A 10496-nucleotide genomic window follows, 5' to 3' on the forward strand; every position below is an offset into this window, starting at 1 on the left:
AACGCAAATCTTTTGCCTCCATTTTGAAAAAAAATCAGTTACTTGTTGACTTTATAGATATTAAGGTAGGTAAACCCAGTGTCATGATAAGCACTAGTGAAGCTATGAGAGTAGACCATAGCCTAACATTGCAAAATCTCTTCTTACATACGTATATGTATATTCTTGGAAAAGCTGGAGTTGTACAGTGCACACTTGCTGTTATTACAAAATCACATAACTATGGGTTTGCTATTGTTACAAAACCTGTCAGGACAGGCAGTTAGCACTAGTTAATAATAGAGAAAATACATTATCATTGTTGACTCTTGTATTGTTATAGAATCTTCTTTGAACAGTTGTGCCAAATTACTGTTTTTTTTTCATTGTAGACTCTTTGTACACTTGTTGTTCTTACAAATTGACATAACTTGATAATGATGCCATGAATTTTCCTACCCTTTTGTCTCGTGAAAATTTTCAATCTTTTGGTCATCGTTTCTTGTCCTAGATTTTTCCATCTTTGACGGCTTCAATTTTTTCTGTTGCAGTTAGATGACCCTAAAATGTTTTTACCAAGTGATGACAGTGCATCAGATGATGATGTACACGATTCTGGCGATGAGTCTCTGCCAAATGGTATAGCGAAAAGAAAGTTAGTAAACAAGGAAAGGTTGGCTCTTTTACTACAAGGAGATAAATCTGATAAGGAACAAACTGATGACCAGGACATGGAGATAACATTCAACATGGAGTTTGAGGACCTCAGCAAACGTATCCTTGAGAGAAAGAGCACCGAGACGAAGTCTGTCTGGGAGATGCACGAAGGAAAAATGAAGGAGAAACCGAAAGCTAGGAAGGGGTTGTCAAAGGATGATGATGACTATTGTGACGAGAATAGAGCTGATGAAAATAATGATTTCTTTGAGGATGAAAAGGTGGGTGAAGAAGTTAAGCCAATCAAGAAACAGAAGGTGAAGGTCAAAGGAAAATTAAAGGATAATAAGCTTCCAGAGGAACATTTTGAGCCAGAAGCCACTAAAGAAGAGTTGGAGCTCTTGGCTGCTGCTGACCAGGATGCAGCCAATGGTGCAAAGGGCAAGAGTAAGAAGGGCAAAAAGGGCAAGGATTGTGTCGAGGACAAACTTCCTATGATAGATATCAACACAGACGGCCCGAGGTTCTCAGCCATGTTGGAGAATCATCTATTTGCATTGGATCCTACTGAGGTACCACCAGATTCCATAATCATCATATTTCTACCCTGCTAGTGTATAATCTGCATGATCTCCATAGTGTTAATTTATGCTTACCGTGAATGATTTTGTGCAGGAGTGCCACCTTCATGCGAAAACAAGACAGGAAGAAGGGTGCGCATGCAGATGTAGGCACATTGGATAGTGAACCGCCTGTGGAGGAATCACCTCCGGGGAATCCAGATGATGCATCTTCTGAGTAAACGAATCGGAAACATGATGGGGAGAAACTGAAGCTGCTATCTGCTGTCAATTCTCTCAAAAGGAACCTTACCGCGTTCAAGAGAGCAAGCATGAGTGACTGATAGAGAAAATGTTTGTTTTGCTCTGTTGCATCTTTTTCCTTTTGGTGGAAATGCATCTAAAGTCAGCCGATGGATTTGCTTTACAGTAGCTTGAAGGTTTTCTGTTTATGTGCATGTTGCTGATATGCCATTTTTGTGTTATGACAGCACAATGATCCAGTTGGAAAAGTTTTGTGCTGTTAGGTTTGGTAGATAACGTTTTCTGATTTGTTCTTGTACAACAAACAGGTTACTCTAGCGTTACTGCAAGGGTTTCATTTACTGGCTAAATGTTTTTTGCTGAAAAATTGCGTATCTTCTCGCACTCGCATGTGTTACAGCTTAATCATTCACTGCGGCGGGAATCATCCTTGTGATCCATACCATTTTTCATTTCCCCTTAAATATATATTCAGCCTACAAAGCCCCAGATCAAACAACGCTGGATCTACGCTTCCCATAACACACAGTTCAAACCATTGATGCTTACAGGCTGTTCTTTTCTTTAAAAGCGTAGTATACATATTTCCATTTTCTCAGAGCTACTCCTAGTATTATCTGGGTTCCCTTTTGATTTACTGATTACATCTTCATTTGATTCTTTCCAAACATCCCATTGGAAGTTGGCCTATAGCCATGGACGTACATTCCACGCTTTGCACCTAACTTTTTTCTTTTAGCATGTAAGGTTTATTTTAAACCTTGAACTTGTAGAGGTTAGCCAAATCAAAACTTAACATTTGATTTCCTAAAATTAGCACTCTGAACCATCAAATCCTAGTCTAATTTCATCTAAAAAATCCTAGTCTAGTTTGGGCCTTGCGGCTGTTTGAGGCCAAAAATGCAGACATGCATCTTCTGGGTTGCTGCTTTTTTCTCCTCGTCTGTTCTGATTGATTTCTGTTGAGACAAATGAACATACCGGTGGATGTGGGTATGTTGAATGACATGATTTGGCGTTGACTATGTTTCTTGTTTATGTTTCTTAGTGATCTATTTGGCGGTTTATGCGATGAAGTTTAGGGGCTGCGTTCTGACGAAAATGTGACTCGCTCTCAAGAACAGACATGAAGAGAAGAGCTTGTTGTTGCTCTGCAAGATCAACGGAAAGAGAAGAATGAAGAGATTGCTGTTATTGGGCCAGATATGAGAGAAGAGAGATGATAATGTTGTACATATAGCAAAAATATTTCTGGCATTTTCATGGCAATGTAACCGCAAATATTCCTGGCATTTCCATAGATGTGTGACAACATTTGCAACATAAAACAGGACAATTTCATCTTAGACAACAAGAACAACATGTGAAACAGGAATATGTTGGCACTGAAGATGCATCACTTCCCCTTTTTGCCCCTCTTCATCTCTCTCTGACAGCAGATGTTGATTTGGTACTGAAGATGGTACATCATCAACAGTTGCAAATCTTTTTTAGGAGGTTTAAACTTGTTAGCTTGTGCAGGCAGGCACTGAAGATGAAGCAGTTTGAGATGTGTTGTTGCTGCTGGAGGAGTCTGAGAGGGTGTTGTTGTTGCTGGGGCAGAGTAAGTGCACTAGTTTGTGATTGCTTGAACATATATGTAATGAATGAAAAGCTATATATAAATTCAGCATTAATGCGATTTAATAAGTTAAATTCAGGGAAATGCTCTAAAATTGAGACACAGTGCTCTAATTTGTGTGAAATGATCATATATTCAGTTTGTTAGGAATATGCAACTTGTATTCCCATGAGGCCATAGGCCGATATATATATACATGTACAGGTGTGGAACATATGCAGGAAACCCCTCATACAACGGGATAAATACAAAGGGGTACATGACTTATATTATAACTCTAACACCCCCCCTCAAACTCATGGTGGAGGAACAACACTGAGTTTGGAGAGATAAAAGCCATGTTGTGCTCTAGTCTGAGCCTTCGTCAGGAAATCCGCCAACTGTAACTCGGAAGGCACATACTGAAGAGCAATAACCTGATCCTGCACAGCAGCACGCACATAGAAAGCATCAACACCAATATGCTTGGTGAGCTCATGCTTCACAGGATCGCGTGCAATGCTGATAGCACCTGTACTGTCAGATAGAAGCAGAGTCGATGTAGTGACAGAAACACCAAAATCCTGAAGTAACCACCGTAACCAAGTCACCTCTGCCGTCAAAAGAGCCATAGCTCGCAACTCAGCCTCGGCACTCGAACGGGAAACTGCAAACTGTTTCTTCGTCTTCCAGGCAATGAGAGAACCACCAAGAAAAACACAGTAAGCAGAAAGTGAACGGCGATCGGAAGGATCACTAGCCCACGTAGCATCCGAATAGGCCTGGAGCTGTAAAGAACTGGAGCGAGGAAAGAATAGACGGTGAGAGATCGTGCCTCAAAGATATCGAAGAACACGAAGGAGATGACTATAGTGAACCGAGGTGGGGGCAGAGACAAACTGACTCAGAATATGAACCGGATAAGATATGTCCGGACGAGTGACAGCTAGATAGACAAGACTGCCAACAAGATGACGATGACGCGTCGGATCAGGGAGAGGATCACCATCAGTAGCACGGAGGTGAACATTGAGCTCCATAGGAGTCTCAACAACGCGCTCGTCAGTAAGAGCAGCACGAGCAAGAAGATCCTGGATATACTTTTCCTGTGATATAAAAAAGCCATCAGAGGTAGAAGAGACTTCAATCCCAAGAAAGTAGCGAAGAGGTCCAAGATCAGACATAAGAAACTGCTCACTAAGACGGGCCTTTACAAAGGCAATATACTCGGGGTCATCCCCCGTGATGATCATGTCATCAACATAAAGAAGAAGAAGTGTCCGACCACGAGGAGAAAGGTGAATAAACAATGCGGGATCATGAGCACTTGCTAAAAAACCAGCAGCAGTGATCACAGAGGCAAAGCGCTCAAACCAGGCGCGGGGGGCTTGCTTAAGGCCATAGAGAGAGCGACGAAGACGACATATCATGCCATCAGGAACAGAATACCCAGGTGGTGGCTGCATGTACACCTCCTCACGCAGCTCACCATTAAGAAAGGCATTCTTAACATCAAGCTGAGATATAGACCAGTGGCGTGCAGAGGCAACGGCAAGAAGGGTACGAACAGTGGTCATATGAGCCACAGGAGCAAAAGTCTCGTCATAATCACGACCATGCTCCTGCTGAAAACCACGAGCCACAAGACGAGCTTTGTGACGCTCAAGAGAACCATCGGAGCGAGTCTTAACCTTGTAGACCCACTTACAAGTGATCGGACGGACTCCGGGAGGAAGAGAAACAAGATCCCAAGTACCAGTGCGTTCAAGAGCAGCAATCTCCTCTGCCATCGCAAACTGCCATTCAGGATGAACAACAGCCTGACGGTAAGAAGTCGGCTCAAGAACAGCAGCACCAGCGGTGGGAAATCCAAAGCGATCAACAGGCGGACGAGGACGAGAACGCAAGCCATAAGTAGGCTGAGAGGAAGATGACGACCCATCCACAGAGGCATCAACTGGTCGTGGACGACGAGTGTAATGCTGAGGAAGAGATGGAATAATAGAAGGAGGAATCGGCAAGGTAGAATCAGGGGGTGGCAACGAAGAAGTCACCGGAGATGAAGGTGTAGAATCCGGTGACAGACTGGGAGAGGAGACCGGGGAGGAAGTCACCGGAGATGAGGGTGGAGAACCCGGTGACATGCTAGGCGAGGAGACCGGGGAGGATGGTGGCTGCAAGTCAACTAGACGTGGAGAAGGAGAGGAAGTGGAACGGAGAGGTACAGTGTCGGCAGGGGTGATAAGTGAGTCAGGAAAAGTGAGGAAAGAGATATCCTGCACTGAAAAAGTCAAGGAAGATGGGCGTGGGTAGAAGGGACGAGACTCTTCAAAAGTCACATCTCGAGAGATACGCATCCGACGACCAAGAGGATCCCAACAACGATAGCCCTTATGCTCATCACTGTAGCCTAAGAAGACACACTCAACAGACTGAGTGGTCAGTTTGGTGCGTTCGCGAGGGGCAAGAAGAACATAGAAAACACAACCAAACGAGCGAAGCATCGAATAATCGGGAGAACGATCAAAAAGTCGCTCGAAAGGAACACCACCCTGTAGAGCAGCGGAAGGCTGTATATTGATAAGATAGGTGGATGTGGAGACAGCCTCAGCCCAAAAATGAGGCAGGAGAGAGGCAGTAATCATCAATGCACGAGCCGTCTCAAGAAGATGTCGATGCTTTCGCTCAGCCACACCATTCTGAGCATGAGCACCAGGACAAGAGAATTGAGAGAGAGTCCCGTGCTCAGCAAGAACACCACGCAACATCTTAGAGATATACTCGCCAGCAGAGTCAGCACGAAAAACACGAATGGGTGAAGAGAACTGAGTATGAACCATGGCAGCAAAACGCTTATAAATAGACAACACCTCAGAACGAGAAGTCATGAAATAAAGCCATGTGTAACGAGAGAAATCATCTATGAAAATAATATAGTATTTATGACCACCTTTCGAAGCAAAAGGGGCCGGACCCCATACATCAGAATGGACTAAATCGAAAGGACGCTTAGACACGGACTCACTATGTGAATATGGTAACTGAATCTGCTTGCCAAGACGACAACCCTGACACTCTAAAAAGACATCTCCCGAGATAGACCCCAGAAGGCCTCGACGAACTAAAGAAGACAACCGAGAACCACACAGATGACCAAGTCGATGATGCCACTGCTGGAAGGAACCAGTGACGGAGGCAACAGAAGCGGGAGAACTGGCGATGGTGGTGGCAGCAGAAGGAACATGAAGCCAGTCCAACTCCCAAAGACCCTGAGAATCACGGCGGCGAGGGCCAGCCCCAACCAGGATGTGCGTGTGACGGTCCTGGACAGAACAAGAGTCAACGTCAAGGATGACGCGACAACCAGAATCCGTAAGTTGACCAGCAGAAAACAAATTCATGGTAAGTCGAGGAACATGAGCAACATCAGGAACAGAATAAGGAGTAGTAAGATTGCCTCTACTAGCAACAGAAAGGGGAGTACCATCAGCAGTGAGGACATGAATAGGAGAATCGAGTGATCGAAGAGAGGACAAAGTGGAAGAATGAGAAGACATATGAAAAGAAGCTCCAGAGTCCAGAACCCATGAGGATGTACCTGACTGTGTAGAGGGTGATTGCTCAGTGCGGGAAGCATCAGTCACAGAACCAGCAGTACCCGTCGAGGAAGAACCTGAAGCCGCAAGCAGACGCTTAAGTCTCAGAATATCCTGCTCAGTCAAAGCAATGGCTGAAGCTGTCGAGGTAGATGACGAAGTTCCGGAAGGTGATGATCGAGCCTTACGCAGGTGTTTCTTCTTCGTGTAGCACTGAGACTCAAGATGACCATCATTGTTGCAATAGGCGCAATGTGGACGGGGGCGACCTGAACCTCCAGAAGGAGTGGGCAAGAGCGGCGGAGCACTCGAGCGAGAAGGGGTCAGTGGAGCAAGTGGCGTGGGAGCACGAGTAGCAAGCACAGAGGGAACCTCTAGCAAACCAGCACCACGTAAGCGAGTCTCCTCAGCACGAATCTCAGAAAGCGCCTCCATGAGAGAAATATGGCCACGAGCAAACAGCTGAGCACGCCGGGGCTTAAACTCCTTACGGAGCCGAGACAAGAACTCATAGACGCGATGAAACTCCAAATTGGCCTGGACAGCCTGGCAACAGGGGCAGGTACGACACCCAGCACTACGGAGAGAATCAAGCTGGCGCCAGATAGCAGAACTCTGTGCATAGAAGTCATCAACAGTGGAGTCACCCTGCTGAAGAGCATGCTCCTGACGGATCACAGAGAGGTATAAGGCATCACCAGAGGGCTGATAGCGCTCACGAAGACGGGTCCACATCTCAAAGACAGTAGAAAGACCCAGAAATTCAGAAGCAAACTGAGGTAGAACACTAGCAGTAAGAACAGCTGCAGCACGAGCATCATCATCAAGCCACTGGGTGTAAACAGACAGAGCACCATGATAAGTCTGAAGAGCCTCCTCATAAGCCAAAACCCTCTCATCATAAACACGATCAGCAGCCTCATCAGCAACCTTAGCCGCATCCTTGGCGGCCTGATTAGCATCCGTAGGAAGAACCGATGGAGTTGGCGGAGTAGGAGCCACCGGAGGAACTGGACGTGGCGGACAGCAGACCTCGCCAGAAAGAACACCCCAAAGACGGATGCCATGCATGTGAATGCGCATGAAGCCAGTAAACTCAGTGTAGTTAGAACCATCAAAGATCACCGGACAGCAAGGGACAGCAACATAGCCCGATGCAGCAGACATTTTTTTTGGAACCAACGAGAGCACCAGCGACAGCCGAGGACGCTAGCGATGGGATCCTAGCGGAAGAGAGAGCGCTGGGGGATCGAGGCCGGCCCGTCGATCGGGAAAGAGGGCAGTTGGGACCCGGCTATCTTGGGCAGCTCAGCTGGATTGCGGGTGGGACCTCATGGCTGAGGCAGGAGCGGATCCTGCTGGCGGCCGCCGATTCCGCCGTAGGGGAGGGAGGCGTCCCGACGTGGACCGGAGCTGGCTGGGGAGATCGGGAGATCCGATCGGGAACCAGGCGCGGATCCTGGCGGCGGCCGCCGATGCCGCCGTAGGGGAGGGAGGGGTCCCGACGTGGACCGGAGCTGGCTGGGGAGATCGGGAGATCCGATCGGGAGGGCCCAGGAGATCGAGGACGGGGGGATCGCTAGCACGAGTTGCAACGTGCAGAAAAAATTACCCTAGCTCTAATACCATGTTAGGAATATGCAACTTGTATTCCCATGAGGCCATAGGCCGATATATATATACATGTACAGCTGTGGAACATATGCAGGAAACCCCTCATACAACGGGATAAATACAAAGGGGTACATGACTTATATTATAACTCTAACACAGTTAACTGCTCTAAGATCTCTAGAATTCATGAAAAACCTTTGAACTTTATAAAAATATGTAAATTAAGGAAAATGCTCCAACATGGCAATTTTTCTGTTGATTTTTTATGCCACATGACAATTTTCACCTTAGAATATGGCAAATCCTTATGCACAAGCATGGCAATTTTATTTGTTTTCACATGGTAAAAATCCGATGTCAGACTTTTAACATTTCCGAAGATTTGTGAGTGGTGGAGAAACTGAGAAAAGCACATGTTACAACAGAGAGACAAAAACATACAAATGTTAAGTCTGCAGTAGACTGCATCTAGCAGATTACAAGGTTAAGACAGTCTGATTGTCCTTTCTAATTGTCCTTCTCGTACTAGTCAGAAATATGTACTGGTTCTATATTAGAACTATCAAAATCCTACAGAGAACAACATACCTGATGTATGCATGTATGTATCACGATGCAAGTCGCCTGAACAAAATTCCAATAAATACCAGAGCTCCAAACCACTTATTTGAGACAAACCAGCAGAGAAGGGATTAGACATATTGAGTCTAAGCACTTAGTAATGGTACGTCTAACAAACCAATGAACACACCATTTGTTCTAAATCTCCATGGTTTCAATCTGAAGAAACTTACTTCCTGCCTGTTGCAATCTGCGTGATCAGATAAGTCTACCAACTGCCCAGCTGCAGTTGGTAGACTATGTCCTATTCCACATGATTAAAGTATGTAGTCAATGTTATGTCAAAAACATTTAATTCTTCATAGAACACTCCGCCATCTGATAAGGAGCACCAACCAAGATCAACATTATGGCCACTGAGCGCCAAGCTGCCAATTGATGCAGCACCAAAGGCACCAATCCATTGCTTGGCCGAATCTCCAAACCTTAATGCCGTTTTTGCTCAATTTACATATGAAAGAACACCACTAGGAAAATACCTGATATGCATATACCAGCAGTATACAGTGGAAGGATGACTGCAGGATCTAGGCTGCCTTCGATAGCAGCCCATCCTAACAAAGCTCCCCACCCAGTTGAAGGTCAAGCTAAGATAAGCCAGAGGCTATTAAAATTTGCATCAGAAGTAATTCAAGTGATCACTCTCTGTAATTAATACCATGGTTGCAAAACCTTCTACATGTGGATTACATACCTAAAATGTGAACCTCTTCATCAGGGGATAAGAAAGCACCCTAGAAGTACCGGAGAAATAACAACAACACTTCCGCTCTCTTATAGGCACATGCAAACTAGACACTTTGGTTGTGGAAGGAGTTTACATGCTAAAGTGAGCATAGATCCAGAAAATACACATGGTTACTTAATTCTAGACAATGTTGCTATAAATATTACAAAACCCACCAAATAAAACGGAAGCTTGGTACACAAAAGGAGCACAAAAGTATCCGACCAACTGCAAGAAATTAGTAATAAATAAACATCCCTACATGGCACAACTTGAATGAAATATTTCAGAAATAGAATTACGCCTACAATATGAGATGTTCATTGCTTCTGCCTACAACAACAAAGAAAATAAATAATTCATAACTTAGCTTCAAAATAGAAACACCCTCACATGCATCAGACACTTACCATAATAATGATGTCAATTCCTCTGCCTAAAACAAAAAAAGTACCAAGCATATATGCACAAACAGCATGTCGAACAATGAGAGTACATTCCTTCCAGAATTTAACATTCTTGGCATCTCCAAAATAACTTGTTTTAATACCATTTCATCACCAAACAAGACGAAATTAACATGCCAAGACAATTAAAAATATCATTATTCAGTAACTACAAGCAAGTTCTTAGCATTCTTCTTCATACATCATTTCATCCATAGGAGAACTGGCTGAGTTGATCAATCCATCATTCGTGCTCTGGAGAAGAAATTAAGTCGTTGACTACTTCATCCTTTTTGTCAAATATCAAAGAATTGGGACCGACATTCCCCTAACATCTACCCGAGCACATTCTTCACCGTGGAAGCATATGTGGTGTTAGATCAACCATCAACCTTTTGATTCTTTATTGGGGATTCTTCGGTAGGCGTGCCA

At 44.8% G+C, this 10496-nt stretch overlaps 2 pseudogenes; one reads left to right on the top strand and one right to left on the bottom strand.

The window, feature by feature from the left end:
* The window catches only part of LOC123101191 (pre-rRNA-processing protein esf1-like), a 7463-nt pseudogene extending 5923 nt beyond the window's left edge, over window positions 1-1540 (top strand).
* Window positions 1541-8878: 7338 nt separating this feature from the next.
* LOC123101192 (4-hydroxybenzoate polyprenyltransferase, mitochondrial-like) overlaps window positions 8879-10496 on the bottom strand; it is a 52949-nt pseudogene continuing 51331 nt past the window's right edge.

This window comes from Triticum aestivum, chromosome 5A (assembly GCF_018294505.1).
Source record: "Triticum aestivum cultivar Chinese Spring chromosome 5A, IWGSC CS RefSeq v2.1, whole genome shotgun sequence".
Classification (NCBI taxonomy): Eukaryota; Viridiplantae; Streptophyta; class Magnoliopsida; order Poales; family Poaceae; genus Triticum; species Triticum aestivum.